Raw genomic sequence first — 17,805 nt, forward strand, 5'->3', positions numbered from 1 at the left:
AATCAAAGGCTTGTCACTGGTAACCAATGGTCTACATTTAGAAGGGGGCAGAAAAGATGGAGGGGAAGGGGCACTGGAATAGTCTTCCAAGGCAGAATATTGGAGACTAATATTTAGGACAGTCAAACTATATTTGGACAAGTCATTAAAAAAATTTCTGTAAGAGGTGAGCCTGCAGGGGCAAGGGGCTAGACCAGATAGCCTTATAGATTTCTTCCATCTTTAACTGTTATTAATCTGCAACTCTACCCTGATGTTAACTCCTCAGGAAGATGCAGTACTTTCTCAAGGACTGGAATTCACTCTGGTGCATAGAGTATCACAAGACTTACTTGTTTTTAAAGTATCATGTATGCCATATGTAAGCCCTGAAAAAGAGGGGATATGTGACACACTGAATTTGGGCTAGGGAGCTAGACAAGGGCACATTTTATCATGTATCTTTGAATACGTACATGAAATTCATGCAAGCACGGCTGAAAATTTGCACCAATGTAGTATTTGAGATTTGCATCCCAGTGGTGCTCCACTTTGATCGTTCTTTCTCCTGCATTTATAAATGAAAAAGCTACTGAGGAACTTGAGGGGCCAAAGAGCCTTTGAAGTTAACTACATTAGTTCATGAGAGAATTTCTCAGTAAGACTAAACACAGTATTGTGTGTATAAAGCACTAATATCCAGGGTTATTTTGACATAGTTCACAAGGAGTAAGGGAGGAAAGAACGAATGCACTGTGTCATTACAGGTTCAGATGTAGGGATTATATATTTTGTGAGTAGTTTTGCCCACAGTTGAGAGATATTCGACTTGTTAATAGGTTTACAATGGTACCAAAGTCTGTCTTTTTTTTTTTTTTTTTCCTTTTGAGGTTTGCATGTAATTCAGTGCACATAGCCTGGAGTAAATTATTCAAATCTTCTGAAAGAATAATCTAAGCAGAACTGTTAACAGGAGACTGCATGCAGCAAGTCCAGCGTCATTTCCATCCAAGGCACTGAACCAGCAGCTATTTTCTCATAAATATAAGTGTCTGTTTCCGTAGCTCCTGTTGTGGGACTGGGGACCTATTTATTAAGCCTAATTTTGGAGCAGAATCCAGTCCATGTTGTAGTATAGTTCTAGCAGTTTACAGATTAGCGGTAAGGTTCTTCTGCCCAGATGATAGTCTCTGTTTTTACAGACACTGCAGGCCAAATCTTCAGCTGTTTAAATTGGTGTGGCTCCATCAAAGCTCATTTAAGTGATGCTAATTTACAGTAGGTGGGGATCAGCCATGAAAATCCAGCACAAGTTAACACATCTTGTAAAGTAGCTTCTTTATTTTTGTCATGTTTATTTCATGTTTCAGAAGTCTTAAATCTTTTCAACATGTTTTTATTTTTAGCTGTGGATTGTATTACTTATTTAAAAAACAGCAATAGTTTTTGTTTATTTTATGCATCAATTTTCATTGCATATTGCATTTTATTAGCCGTTCATTCCCTGCTCATACACTCCCATTTAGCCTCCAGGTTTTCATTGTAGTACAATCTGCCTTGAAAAGTTGGATCTCTGTTATCTTTAACTGTATAATATATTGAGTATTATGAAATTAAATGTACCTTACTACATGGGTGGGAGAGAGAGGAAATATTTTTACTTGAAGCCTTAATATTTTCTTTTTTTACTACTTTGTTTGTTGACCTCATAGGAAAGTCTGAATAGCAAAGACTTTGAAACTCTGGGCCAAATACTGCACTGATATACAACCAGCATTTGGCCCCTATGTCAAAACTGGATGCAGACATAACCTGAAGTGAACAAGGGAAAAAAGCCTCAGGGTGGCATATTTTCCTGAAGATCATTAATACAGTCTCAAAATGTGTCTGTAAGCAAGTATGTTAAAGTAGTCTTCAAGTCTCGAATTTTTAAGAAAGGTGATAGTAGGACCTGCCCTAATGTCTTACATTTGCATTTTCTTTTTAAATTAAACAAAACAAAACAAATGTAATTACTTAGTTTGGTTAAAGTCAGCTCTAAGGGTTGCACAGAGCTATGTGTGAGTAGCCATGTGCAGCAAGTGAACTGTGTTGTGTTGCTGTTCTAAAACTGCTAACCAAGCATAATGTTACGTCAACCTGGCCTAAGATAATCACCTCATGGGCGTTATAATGGACGTTCCTCAGATGATGCCTATTCTCCTATAAGCCTAATGTGGAAATTGCAATGTGGTTTTCTTTGGACTATATCTGTGGTCCAGGCTAGAGATATAGATATAGATATATATTCAATATTTTTTTTTGTGTGGGAAAGATGGGGTCAAGGTTGCTGTCTCTGACAGTCTGGAAAGTTAATGTCGAACCGTTTTTATGGTCTGTATTTCACCTGTTCTGCCACCTTGAATTGTTGGAATGTATCCGTGCAGGCTTTGTGGAGCTCTGTCTGTAACCTTTTTTGTGGCTCTCGTAATACATATATATTTTTTAAACCTTTGAGTCACTTCAGTATTTTAAAGTGTCTGGTTTTCCCAATGAGTTACACCTCAGATGTATGCGTTTGCCGAGATGGTTCACGGTGCGCTGCCCTTTTTCACTTCCACTGTGCAAAACGTGAACTGAAACAGTAGAACTGGAAAGGCCAGTTCCAGTGCAAAATCTGCAGGTGACAAGATATTAAAAGAAGTGATTGCAGGTTAAGTCTCATTTTCAAGGTGCTTATGGTAGAGTAGAAAATATGCTGGGTCTTTAAAAGAGTGTCTCCTACTTGTGACCAATAGATCATGCTTGTGAGGCCGGTAAATGGTCCATGAAACAACACTAAATGCAGTTTTCTATACTGTTTTTTATTAAAATTGTAGGGTTAATAGGGATCCGGTGGTCCAGCACAATTGTGAGTTATTGTTACAGCGCAACTGTGGAAAACATGTTATATTGGTATTTGTTGAAATGTTCTATCCAGGATATCTGGATTTATACATTCCAAAGATGTACAATTTTTAATCTATCTTCATCATTCTATCTGTTTCTAGTCTTTGAAAATATGTCCATTTGGTCTGTAAGACTGGCTTATAACACACACAGTTGCCAAGCCCTCCTAACAGCAGCTGCTGCAGGATTTCTGATGCCATAATTTGCATATATAGGCTAATTACATTAAGCAAGGATCCATTCAAGCATGTTCATTATAAATGCCAGTCATATTTGTGTGCTGTCGTGTCTTCACATGACAGAGATTACCTTATATATAAAATGGCCAAAAACGTAATCACCAGGCTCCATTAATGTTGGCTACATCAAACAGAATCATATAAGCTTATGATCTGTTTTAGTACATTTTATTTAAAGACATCTTGTCTTACAGTGATCTTGGCTTTCCTCTCTCTAAGTAATGGATAAATTATCCAAGTTTGTATTCATTTCTCCATTATTGTTATTTTTTGTTCTGCAGGACAAGTTTCAGATCGCATTTTGGAACTTAATAAGGAGAGACAAAGGAAACGATTTATACAGGTGAATATATCTTTTAAGAGAGGAGCAGTTATATAATAAATAGATTAGAATTACTGTCAAAATAGGTTTTGTCCATCTTGTCACAATAACTTGAATTTTTAAGTGAGGCTTATTTCACAGCCGATATCTCTGTAACCCTGAAACAATTAAAAAATGTCTTGGTTAGACATTTTGAATTACATTGAGAAATATGATCTACTTTTACAGATTAAAAACAGTCCTAGAGAAGTGATGGTACATTTTACAGTGCCTTATATATATGTGTATATATATATGTATATATATAATGCCTATATGTATATAATGTATACATAACTGTGTACATATATTCAAGTAAAACTAGTTACAGGTGTCCCTATCTGATGTATTTTACATGGAACTGATCTGTGTTGACAGAAAAAAAAGATGGTTGTATCAGCAGCAAAATACGAAACCAAAAATACTTACTAAAACGTAAGCAAATAAAATAGACTGGAAACAGTGTTTCTGCTAGTGGTTATGTTCCAGGCCATGGAAGGCTGGTAGGTAGACCCACCATTTTAAGGGATATTCAGAGAGAAGGGAAAGCAGAAATGGAAGCTTGGAGAAAGTGGAGAATGTATAAAAGCATGAGGGATACCTGAGAGCACCCCAGTGCTCAGACCTATAAAGGAGAGGTGCAGGAGGAGGGGATGGGCTGTCTTTCAGGGGAAGCTGAGACCTTAGACGAACCATCAGAATTTGCCTCAAACAAGTGGCCTTGAGAAAACTGGCTCTTGGCTCTGACAATAAGAATCCTTCAGCCCCACTGGCACTGACGGTATTTCACCAATTCTTTCAAACAGGCAAGCTGATTCCTTCCCCCCAAGTGTTTTTTTTTTTCCTGCCCATAGGGATGCAACACTCATGATTCTAGCTAGATATGGAACAGGGACTTTTGCAAAGCTTCAGACAGTGGATCTTATCTAGAGAGAGAAAAGTGGTTTCTGTGGAAGACACTCTCATCTCCTGACTGTAAGGAAGATTATTCATGTTTCCTTTCCCTTACAAATTATTTCATACTGTGTTGCCATCCTCTTCACCTTTTACACATGCATCCCTTGCGTGGATTTTTCAGACAATAATTTTGCCATTTATTTGCAAGGAATATAAAGCACTGACATAGCCTATCCGTATGGTATTAGATCTAGAATATATCTGGCCTGAGATGGACAGCGTACGAGGCTATGTGAGCACTGTGGGCAATGCTGAGGTTTACCAATATTTCTAGACTGCGTTAAGATATTCTGTCTATCCACTCCTCATTAATCAAAGTAATTTCTGCATTTGTGGGCATAGGCCAGTTTGATCAGTCTATATGGCAGAAGTGCACAACATAACTTACGCAGCAGATTCTGCCAGTTCATGAGCTTTTCTAGGAGTTTAGTTGCATTTTAGAATAATAGAGGTACCACAGGTAAGTCTTGTATTTTAAAAAAATCCCCTTTCTGAAATAAAACAGTAAGTAATTAAAAAACCTTCCTTTCAGCAGACTTTATGAAGTATTTGCCATGTAAAAACCATGAGGGCCATATACTACCTCCTAAAGTTTATTTCACACCTTTAAACTCCTAGTCTCCACATGGGGCTTGTACTATCCATCTATTTCTACAATATGGGGTAAGAACAGGATTTTCAAGGATGTAGTTGAGCATACACTGTATGTGTGAAACCCTCCCACTGAACTCAGTGGTAACTGGAAGAAATGATTGGGAGGATATGTCTGATTAGCTGGAGAAAGGGCAATGCCTGGAAAAAGTAGCCAAATGAAGAACCGTCATTTAGTTAGCACTGTTGTTTTGGAATCAAAGCATGCCCATGAGTTTGGGTTCAATAAAACATGTCATTACACACAGTCACCAATGAGGACTCAGTGTAGGGCTTTCAACACCAAAATCACAAGCCTTGAATACTTGAGATGAACACCTAAAATGAGAATTCCTGTTTTCAGAGTGGCACAATAACACATTAAGCTCATGAATGCCATGCCTAGCTCACACTGAAATCTTAGCTCCCCTGAAATCAATGGTAGTTTTTCCTTTAATATTAATGATGCCTCGTTATACTTGACATGCCATTGGGAGTGGCACTCACAGGAATTAGCTCACTGCTGTAGTTCATTAGGACTTCTTCAAGCCTCTAACTTGGAGCTTTTTTCCCACAACAGGGGACAACGGGGAAAGTGGAATTTCATAAACACATCCCATTTTTGGGCCAACTCTATTTTTAATGGAGCTTCTGTCCCTACTACAGAGAACTTATATGAATAGTCTTCATGTAGGCATTTTTGAGTGGCAGGCAGCAAGGGGGAATTTGGGTTTACTAGTGAAGCAGCAACGTGGTGCTCTTCTGCCTTCTGGCTTGTCCTTTCATGCGGTGTGCAGGTAAGTGGTTTCTTCCTGCATTCACTGCTTGGGTGGATATGAGATAGACGGCTCCTGTGTGTGCCAGTTGCAAAGCACACCTCCCTGCCATGGAGCATACATGCTGAAAGCCTCTTTCAGTTATGTAGGTGCAGAGCACATGGGGAGCTTTGGATCACAGGTGACTGTGGAAGCTCATAAAATGGCATTATAATCTGGTTCTAGTCCTGGGCACAGGTGGTTTAGCGGAATACAACGTTACTGTCAGCTTTTTCTCTTGTACAGTCATTTGAACAGATGGTGAAAGGGTTTTTGTTGTTGTTGGTTTTTTTTATAAATACAAACCAATGCTACTTTTTCTGAGGAAAAACTCACCTTGTAGAAACTGCAGTGTCTGAGTAAATTCAGTGAGTAACAGCATGATCCTATTTTTGCAGCCTAAATATTATGAATCCATCTGGCTTTGGGATCAGCCCTTATTGTCTCATTGACAGATATCTAAAATAACAGACTTAAAAACAGAGAAGTAAGTAGTCATAAATAGGTGGTACTTGGTTATGACTAATTTTTCAGACACACTATGACATAATGCAGAGCAGTCAAACTGCTCTGCTATTGGCCACAATCTTCTATATCAAAATGCACGTGCTTTGCATTGCTATCTTGTTGGCAGTTTCCCAGTGTTAAGCTATGGTTCGCAGTAAGAAACGTACCAGTTAGATGTTCAGCTGGAAACACAGTCTGCACTTAAGGCACAGGAATGGGCTTCAGGCATTCTGGCACCAGTTCCTGGCTCCACTACAAATCACTGCTGACTCGTATGTCTTTCCATGCCTCTTCGCCCCATGTCAGATGGGGATGTGACTTCCTGACCTCACAAATATGTTGTGTTTGTGAGAGGCTCAAAGCCTATCATTCTGCGACCAGCTGTGTAGCTGGAGCCAAGCACATGCATCCCAGAGTTATCCAAGAGCAATAGGGCAGATTTGGGGCATATTTAACCTCAAATGAAAGCATCACTCCAGGTCATGTTCTTGGGGAGGCATTTTTTGGGTGTTTGTGTGATGGGTGTTGCTGACAGGAGTCTTGGTCTTTCACACTGACTTTGGAAAGACATTTCTGCCTTGATCCTTCCCTTGACCTCCTGCATATTTCCTTATAATCCAAACCCTCTGCATAATACCCGCACAGCACAATCCTCATTCCAAGAGACCATATGCTTCATTGCCTTAAGCAATTCCACTCTTCCCTGCCTGCTTATTGGAGTAGTTGTACATATATATATAATAATAACTAAAATTACTGAGCAGAAATACAGTAAAAGAAATAGCTGTAGGTTGGGAGTGACCTCAAAAAGGGGGGACACTGCAATGTGCTGTTGCGGCACAGAACACGGTGAGAGCTGACTTTCGCAGCCATTGACATGTTGTGGGCTGCTGAGGAAATACAGCCTTTTGCTTTTTTTTCTTGAGAGCAAGGACTAAGCTGCTATGTTGCCATGAGAAAACTTTTATTAATTCCTGTCTTTTTTGTGTCTGCTTTAATGTTGTACAGAAATACGTATCTATTTATCTACAATACCGTATTCATAGCACATGAAGATTATCAAAGAAGGAATAACAGTGTCTATTAGTGCACAAAATAATTCCTTTGCTAGTATGGTCTTTTACTCAATACTCCCTTTCTAATAAAGGGACGGGAAAGAGAAATTATTAATCACTGGGATTTTTAACACAGGAAAGCACATCCTGCTTTAAGGGATAGGAAGATTAGGTGTGTGCATGTGTAAACAGAAGTTGCACGAGTTTATTTAACTGTAAAGGCAAAATAAATATATTTATTTCCACTTATATTGAAGCACAGAATAGCTACATTTTTTCAAAACCTGTAAAACCTTCGTAAGAAAATATACCATAGTAATTTACTGTATTTCTCCCTCATTTTTACAGAATGTATAATATAATTCTTTATGAGTATTTTCATTTATTTTTGAAAATAAATTTTTTCTTGAATTATATCTACACTAATTCTAGACATATCTAGACAGACTCTCTTCATATATATATATATAAAGCCCTGGGTGCTGCAGAATTGCATCTCAGCACTGGGTCACAAATGATGGAGAGAGTCCTTTTTGGGTACAAGAGACCTGGGGTGTGCTATCCTTGGTTTTGGTTTATTGATATATATACCCACACAGATTGATCACCAGAAGGAATCTGAGCATCCTGCTGTTGGATGGAGTCATTACACAACCCGTGCACCCCGAAATGCTTTGCGTGCCTGCAGCAGAGACCTCTGAAGTATCTTTCTAGGTACAGTGTGTCTGTGCTCCCTCCTAGGTCAAACACTGGGCAGTTTTAAGCAGTGAGCTCTTCTGTGGTCTTTCTCTTTGGCGATCAGGATGTGTTACCTGCCACCCCGTGGGGGTGAGGCACAGACCCGGGAAACGGTGACACAATTTGTGTTTGCAGCTGTGTCACTGGCTTACTCTGTGACCTTGGGAAAGTCACGTCACTCGGCAGCTGTTATTCCAGTATGACACAGAAGTTGAGATCCTCTGGATTTAAATTGCTAAGTGACTTGCAGTGTTGGGTCGTGTGGCCATTCCTTGGGGCCAGATCTGAAATCTGTTGGCAATAGGGCATTGGTTGGTAGAGGCTGTATGACGACAATATGGACACTATGCCTTGTGGCAGAGGTGTGGGAGTTCAGAAGGTATTCTTACAGTCCCTAGCTCAGGTCAAAGAGAAAACAGAGGTAACAAAAAAGGGAAAAGAAATATCTTCAGTGGACATGAAAGGGAATAGACAGTGTCAAAAGAGAGCAAAGGGCAGTTGGGTTTATTGCTAGCAAGAAAAACTTCCTCCAGTTTCTATCAGCATGAAGGATTGATTGGCTGGGTCAGGCAGCACGCTGGTAAGTACACAGAAGATCTCTTCTTCCTGCTCCAGATGTATTTCCATCATTATTTTGCAGAAAGAATCTTATAATGTAGGCAGGGCCTTGACAAGGGCAGGGGTATAAGGCAGAGTAATAACGTAAATCTTCAGAGCCTTATGACAGGTTTGGCTGGGGACTGAAAGCAGGCTAGCAGGGAGAAGTTCAAATGGAGCTCTGTCCTCACAGGATAGCCATTAGTTTTTGGCAATTCCACATTTGTCTGCACTTATCTTTGAGGAACACTTTTAGTATAAAATGTATATTTTAATTTTAAGCAGCAACCAGTCTTTCAATGCCATGTGTCTGTCAAATGCACTGTAAAAAAGCTAGAGTGAAGCACTGTAAAAGTAATTCCCCTCCCCAAATTGTTGAAGTTGGCAAGAGGAAAACATTCGTAATTTTTTTCCAGGCCAGTTTACAGTTCAAAGTTATGTTTTATATGACATATTAAATTCATTACAAAACATAAATTCAATCTGGAGCAACAGAAAATTGCTTATTACTCTTCATTTTGCAGATATAAAATGTTATAGAAGATCTGAAAGGCAGATTCAAAAAACTTAATAAAATGTGTACTGTGTATTTCAGCTATTGCTACAGCAATGGCTGCTGAATGTGTATTTTGCTAATATTTTAAAAAGAATTCTGCATAAATTCATACTAATAGCAACAATTATTTTAGCTAATGAACCTGTAGTTCATTTCAGCTAAGTAATTTTCATACATTCCTTCTTTTTGAAGCAAAGTCACTGGTAAATCACACCAGGCTATACCAATAAAGTGCCAGTGGCAAATCAGTTGGGATAGAAAAATAATTCTCTTCAAAGAGTTTCTCTCTGGAGCATCTCCCATCAAGAACTCTCTCTTGAACCCAGTTGGTTTAAAGCTAATAAATTACATAATTAATGCCCTGGAGGAAGCAAACAAGGCATGAATATCTCTGTTTACCACAGTACAAGAAACAGTGAGCACTAAATGAAATTACCAAAAAGCAGAATGAAAACAGAAGGCAGAACTTTTTCAAGAAAGCAGATTAAATTGCCACAGGATGTTGTGAAAATCGTATCACAGGATGAGGAGAAAAGCAACAAAGGTATCCTTTAGCACAGCATTAACTCTGCTGCTGTTACTAGCAGTCTCCTGCGTGGGGATGTGAAAGCAATGCTCTCAGTAGTCCAGGTTGACGTTAGTTGATTTTTGAAGCCTAGTTACTTGAATGCTCCATGACTGCCTAATTCTATGCTCAAGAAGAAATTCATCACTTAAGGCTTACAACTGGTGACTTTGATAACTTACACTAATGTGGTGGTCAGACTAGCTCAATGCAGAGGGATGATTTTCACCTGAGGGTCCTAAAAATTTCCCTAGGAAATTATGAATACATTGGCAGAAATTTGATTGAATGAGCCCAGTAACATCATTTGGAAAAGAGAAGAAGCCACCATGCCATTTTGCCTGATCTATATGTATAGCAATTTCCAAGTTGCTATACTCACACACATACATATATATACACACACATACATTTACATATATATGCATGTGTGCAGATATTTATAAAAGCAACCACAGCCTTTCAATTGTGTGTGCTGTGATTCATCAGCAGCAATAGTTTTTGGCATGGACATAATTTCAAATCTTCTGCTGAGGATGCCTGCCAAAACGTTGTTGGACAGAGATAGCATGAAGAAAGTTATTTATAAATGGGGATAATTAGGTCCTATGCTTATTAGTGTTGGGAATGAGACAGAAAGACGACGTGTAGTAATGAGTACTGTAATATGAGAAGATGCTTTCCATGATTTTCTACTTGTTGACTGAAAAAAAAAGGTTCTTAGGTGAAATAACATCATTATGTGCTGCTCCCAGCTAGGAGATTCAGATTGCGGGGAATGGGGGTGGTGGGGCTATGCTGTAGGACAGGTCTCAGTTATACTAATGCAAGTTTGGAACTTCCACAGGATCCAGGTGGTGATTGTTGTAACTGAGATTAGACTCTGTTTCCTCAGTCCTGAACTTTGCATTTTCTGTTCAGGCAAAAATAAACCCTGAACAAACATAGAAACTTATTTGGAAGCAATGGCTCTTGACCACGCTGTCAGGAGACAGCACTGCTCAGTCTGATGCTGTGCTCATCATTTCTGGCAGCAGAGGCAAGGCTATTTCTGTGTCTTATCAGTCATGTAGATGTACATTACATCCCTTTTTTCTTGAGAAATACTGTCACTGGGACAAGTTCATCTTTCCACTGTTATTCTCCCTAGAGGTATAAACCCAGTGAATGCAGTGTGAAATTCATCCATACAGGGTCTGAAAGGAGCTTGTGCTCACACAGTCTCTGTAGAGTACCCAGGACAATGCTCTCAGGCCATTTCTTACTGAAGTGTTTGTCACACAGTAAGTCAAGAAAATAGCAATTAGAATCCAAGAATTCTTAGCTCCTGGCTTTATACCAAGCTTAGTAGGTAGTGCAACTAATGTGTAATAAGACACTTACGCACACATCTGTGTTTAAACAGTTGAATATCCCATTAATTTTTCTTACTTCTCAAGCTATTTGGACTGATCTCACAATGCTTGGGATTTTTAAGGCCCCAAGCTCCTGAAGTCTGGAGAACAAGTCGTATGAAGAGCAGCTGAGGGAACTGGGACTGTTTAGCCTGGAGAAGAGGAGGCTGAGGGGAGACCTTATCGCGCTCTACAACTACCTGGAAGGAGGTTGTAGCAAGGTGGGGGTTGGTCTCTTCTGCCAAGTAACTGGCGATAGGACGAGTTGTGCCAAGGAAGGTTTAGATTGGACATTAGGAAAAATTTCTCTACTGAAAGAGTGGTCAAGCCTTGGAACAGGCTGCCCAGGGAAGTGGTAGAGTCCCCATCCTTGGAAGTATTTAAAAGACGTGTAGATGAGGCGCTTAGGGACATGGTTTAGTGGGCATGGTGGTGTTGAGTTGATGGTTGGACTCGATGATCTTAGAGGTCTTTTCCAACCTTAATGATTCTATGATTCTATAAGTCTCAAGTAAATACTTGCTTATGGGGGTTTCTGAGTTTTCACTAGATGTGAGGAAAAAAATGTCTTTGGCATTGCAGAGAAAAGCTTGAAATACAAAAATTCTACCTCTCCAAAACTCCTCAAACCTGAGAAAAGTAAGTGTCAAGCTCATTATTTCTCCTGAAGAGTGTGGGGTTTTTAAACACTGGCACAATACTGACAAGGTCCACTGACTTCAGAAAGATTATTCATGTATTTAAAGGTAGGTGCAGTTTAAGCAAGTGCTTTGCTTGGTGTTCTGAAAGCTCGTCTAGCTAAATCTGAGCTGCAGCTGCTATTTCTGCCATGTCACCAGCAGAGAATGTCACGTATGTGGCTGACTACCTTGCAGGTTCTCCAGACCTGTAGTTAGCGCCCCAAAAACCATTCCATCCCAGGTTTTGCCTACACAGCCTCAATGCAAGCTTGTATGTGAAAACACTGCATTTAAATGCTTGTTTCCAAAAAAAGGACCAGCACGATTTAGACAGTGTGTGCCAAGCTCATCCCTAGGGTGATTTTTCTGAAGCAAAGCAGGGAATATCTGAAACAGCTCCTGACAGAGAGGTAGGAAAGAATGCGCATTTTGGGGGAGTTATAATTTTGTCTTTATATTTCTTGTAAAGAATTAAATGGATTGTTAAAACTAGAAATCCCCTAAATTGTGTAATTATGTACGTCATAGTACCTCAAATGATTTTGCAAGCAGAGTGCTCTCTTTCCTGCTAAGTGAATTTTGCAGATCATGTCTTTCAAAGGTTTGCCAGTGCACCTAAAAGCAGAGCTGGGTCTAGGGCCTAGACTCCGGTGCCTAAATTAATATTTAATAACTATCAAATGCAACAGAAGCCAACACTGTCAAGTCCGTAACAACTACAAATTTATTTTCTTTTCTAAAATAAACAAAAAAAAGAAAACGGTGAAAGAGAGATTAGTTGAACTTTGCAAAAGCAGCAAATGCTGTTGCAAAAGCAAATTCTCACTCGCTGATCAGGATTAGGAAAAACGCCCGAATTCTGTTTCATTGTTGTGAGCTATCAGCAGCACCTGTGCTTCATTAGCAACATAAAAGTTTACTGTTATCTAAGACAAAAACGTTGTGGGGGGGAAGGCGGTCCTTGAGGCAATAGTATCATATCCCCTTTTGTTTCCTGGAGAGTGATTACACTAAAATAGTTTGCTTATGTTTCCATTCCTTAGACCATCTGTTTCAATTTAAACCCTTCTGGCATGATACATCATTATTTATTGGAGTGTTACATTAGATAATACAGTGTTAGTACTGCTGTTATAAACCCTTAGTTTCATGAGTATGACTTCAGGGGCAGAACTGGATGTGTTTACTTAATGAGAGGGCTAGGGACTGTGTTAATAAAACTAGTTTACCAATTCAGAAATTACTTTTTTTTTAGGTCTTTCCTTTCACAAATTATTTTTGGTGTGTCTTTTGATTTGTAACTCTCAATGTGTGTGTTTGGTAGAGTGAAACCTTCTGGTTTTAAATGGCTGAAAGCTAAGACACTGAGAAGGACTCGTTGATAATAAACTGTTAGACACCTAAAGCTAGACACGCAATACCCTATACATGATGGGGTGACATCCATTTTCATAAATCTGCAATGCCCTGTAGCATTCAAGGCACGCACCCATGTGATCCTAGAGCAACTGAAGTTCTGGCAGGTAACACCCCCCACCCCTGAAGGAGTTTTCTGAAAGTTTTTATTCTTGCCCTCTCTAGCAACTCTTTTCTCATGCTTTCCGTCAGAGGCAAGGCTTCGTAACATCAATGCGCAGAAGACAGACTTTTATCCTAGAGCTATCCCGTCATTGCAGTCTCAACCATTTTGGGATGATATAAGAAGTACAAGGCCTTGCAAGGAGATTTTTTTAAAATTCTCAGTGTTAATGAGACTTTAAGTCACAGTGTACTAAAGAGGCTTACTCCTTACTAAAGGAGTAAGGAAAGAGTTTCAGTCACAGGAAAGAAGAGCAGTTCCTTACAGCTGTATTTGAGATACTTCAGTGTTACTAATGAAATTTCTTTCAATCTACTTCAGTTAGAAAGATGGTGACTGTGAGTGAAAAACTAAGAAATGGATTAATCTTTTGTGATATAAAGACTTTCTATGCTCTAGATAAGGTGAAACCTAGTTTTAAATATGCTTATAGTGTCTGGGGAAGAGGACAAGTCTTTCATCCTAAATGAGCTTCTCTCTCATCTTTTGCTGGTCAAAAGAGATCTGAAGGATCCTCTAGTGGGTGATTCACAACACCTAGATTAAATTCAAGATCTGAATCACTGCTAACATATATATATATGTAGACTTTCTTTCATGCCAAGGTCTCCCTAAATTTTGTGCTGTACTTAACCAACACGGTACTTGGCGTGGGTTGTGCTTACCCTTCAGTGATGCAGTCAGATATGGTCAGGAAGCCAGTATCTGCTTCAAAATATTTTTTTTTTTAACTGGTCAAGTCATGCAAACCAAAGTTGCTTAAAAGCAGTATTCTCTCTTGCTCTGTAAAAAAGTGTATTAAGTGAGCTTAAGTAGCATCATTTTATAACCCAAAAGTTTTAACTAGTGTATCATTTAAATTTTGCTGGATCTGAAGCAGGCCAGGATGACATCAATATTTCCTTTAAGAAGGCCAGCAGTAAGTCCGTAGTACATGTCTGAATACATTTGGATCAAATGACATAATGTTTCCTTTTTCTCTCTCTCTCTGTCTCTTTTGAGAATAAATTTACAGAATTTTTTTTTTTACATTGGGAAGGTGATACATGGTGAATAAATGTGCTTGGGGTCATGGAAAAGGCTTTTCAAATCCACATTTTCCTCGTTTCAAATGTCCTTTTATTACTCTAATTGTTTTGTTTAAAAAAAATGCCTGAAAGTTCATAAATTTTGCTTGCCAGTTGTAGGCTAGAGACCTGCCCTTGCTCTCCCTGTAGCTAATGGTAAAACATCCAAACACTGACTCATGCCTGTAGTGATCCAGGTCCCAGAAAACAGAAGTTCTTCATATTCCTCGTGTAGTGAAGTTAACCCCGAGGGCCGCCGTTGCTCCTGCTGTTGCCACAAGGTTTTTCTGCCTGGCAGGGGAAAGCAACCCCGTTTGTCAGGCCACATCTGTACTGACTTTTCTGCCAACCGTACTGGCTTTCTGACTTCTGTTTTGCTTTGTTCTGGTCACAACATAGTTAAGAGGCCACCCTAACCTTGGGCACCTTGCTTGAAGGTATCTCTGTATCCAGCCACAGAAATGGGATAACCCCCTGGGAATCATCCCTGAGTGTTGGACCTATGGCATCGGTAGCACAAGCATCTACTGTTTTAGCTAACAGAATAATTCCATTAGCGGCTTCCATCAGTAGGTTGTTATCCTCTTAGATGGATTTTCTGCTCACAGATGAAATACAACACAACAAAACTGGATTAGAATAGTAGTGATACGAATATATATAAAAAAAACAAAGATCAAGAAATTACGTAGTTATTAATGTAATGCAGGACCGTATATTCAAGCTAGTGGTAACTTTCAACAAAGTATTTTTAGAGATTTTTTCAACCTAATTGAATTGCAAGTTTTACAAAATGGTAAACATAATCTAATTAAAAATAACATTTTCGGACTTACTGAGTAAAATCTAAGATAATCTCAAAAGACTTTTGCACATAAATTGTGTAAGTGCACTAGTACCTAACCCAAGCAAAAATAAACTGCAGAAAGCATATGCGCAGGAAATTTCTGATGGTGAAGTGTTATCGCAGAAGAATGACAGCCAAAATGCAGCACTGAGGCAAACGATCAATATTATCCATTTTCATTTTCTAGCACAATGAGATTGCCCAGATGTTCAGCAATACATTTTTGCTGAGGAAACAGTTTTGATTGTTGCTTAACAACAGTCTCAAACTTTTCTGGTGGTGAGCTGAGTTCAGCCCTGGTGTAACTTGGTGCCACTGTCGTGCGCTCGGAAAACTGCGCTTTGTCTGTACCAGGATTTTGACCTCAAGTGTCAGATTATTTGTGCAATCGATGCACCTTTAATAGCACTGAAATTCAAACTGAACCGTATGATTTCAGAATTCAGTTCAAGCAACTGAGAGATTTATCAGGAATTGTAGTTTTTGGCCCATCCAGCTTCAGCCTGTCCCTGTCCCCAAGTCAGTGATGGTATCTGGTGCAATTTTTTCCTTCTTTTGTGAGTTGTTGGAGGTCAAATACGGCAACTGGGATTCAGGTTAGAGGGCAGGCTGCAGGGGGGAAGGTAGGATACGAATGGGACAATTAATGGAGAATGAGCGTTATGAGGGATAAAAGAGAAAAGGCATTATGGGGGGAAAAGATTTAGAAGTCATTTGCAGGAAGCTAGGAGACTGAGAACTGGGGAAAAAGAACTGTGCTATTTATGAGGAATTGGATGTGAAGTTTTGAAAATAAACTTTTTCCTTCTGGGCTCTTAATAAGCAAGAATATACACAGTATAAATACAGTATAAATACACAGGCCTGTCTCTATGATAAGGGCTAATACTTCCAAGACAAACTAAAGAAAAAGAATCAAATTAGAATTTTAAAGCTATGCCAGAAGAAACAGAAAGCTGAGTACCTTAAATATAGAGAATGAGGCAGGCAAGAAGGATAAAGGAGGGGAAAAAACCATCTAGGCTGTAGCAAATTTTCATCAGGGTCTCCGATTCACTTGTCTGACCCCTGCGGGCCACTGTTGATCTGTACAATGTCCTCAGGACCTGTAACACAGTCAGATCTACTGCTCTGTCTGCACCGTGTACGTGTGAGACAGAGACACAAAGTGGTGGACGGGGGAAAGACACTCAGCTGGAACGTGACTTAACTTCTTTAGCAGAAAGACCGTTTTCTTTTGGGCAGGCACAGTGTCCTTGTAGTTCTGCTGTAAGTCCCGCAGAACGAGGGGGTCCGTTAGCACCACGGCTAAGCAGAACAGATCTCTGTGCTTGGGCGAGGGAACAGACTCTGTTTTCAGTTGTTCTGGAGTCACTCACACTGGCTGAAATCTGGCTGTGGGAAACCCTGTACCCAGCTGGCATATTAGTGGAATAACGCAAATAGTGCGATTTGTAGCGTGGGGAATGTGGGTAGGGAGGTGAAGCTTGAACAGGTGGACGGGAATGATCAGAATGCATAATTAAATATGCAAAGGCTGAATAATGGAATCTGTAAAATCTGCCGGCATCCCGAGACTCAGATTCAGTATCATTTCTGTCACCATTTGCAAACTGCTGAATTTAACAGGTAGAAATCAGCACTGAATTTCGGATGTCAGCTCAGGAAAAAGGTGCTCTGTTCTGCTTCTCTTTCCCCAAGGCTTCTGTTGTGAGGTTATTAAGACAGCACCATTGCTGATCTACAGGTAATTAACATTCCAGTTTGACCACACAGTTTCTTCTGCACAACGCGATGCTGGTGGAGCTAAACCGAGCTCTTGCCTCCGAAAGGAGTCTCCTTGAGAAGCGAGGAGCAGTGTTCGGGCAAGAGAGGGCAAAACGCTGCTCCTTTGTACGAGCTGGGGACGGGAACGCCCAGCCCTGCTGTAAGCCAGCTCAGCTCTGCTGAGGCCACCTCTATTTCCCAAAACCCTGGTTCACGGCTTCCAATGCCAGGCACCCAACGCTGACTGTAGGAGATGGATTCCTGTGTAAGTCAGCTCAGGGCTTGTAACTAAACGTGATGGACGCTTCCCCCGTGGAAGCTGCGGCCCCCCGCTGGTGCAGCGGAGCGCTGCCTGGCACCTGCATTAGGCGGTTAAAAGCAGGCAGGCCTCGAGGTCGTCTCCCCGCCCAGCCCCACCGGGCTCCCAGTGACCCGGCTGGGGCAGAAACCGGTTTTCGACCGGCCAGGCGGGCTCAGCCCCCTCAGCCTGCTGCCCGGGCCTCCGGCGTGACCCCGCAGCAGCCCGGCTGAGGGAGGCTGAGCT

This window comes from Fulmarus glacialis, unplaced genomic scaffold, assembly GCF_000690835.1.
Source record: "Fulmarus glacialis isolate BGI_N327 unplaced genomic scaffold, ASM69083v1 scaffold27062, whole genome shotgun sequence".
NCBI lineage: Eukaryota > Metazoa > Chordata > Aves > Procellariiformes > Procellariidae > Fulmarus > Fulmarus glacialis.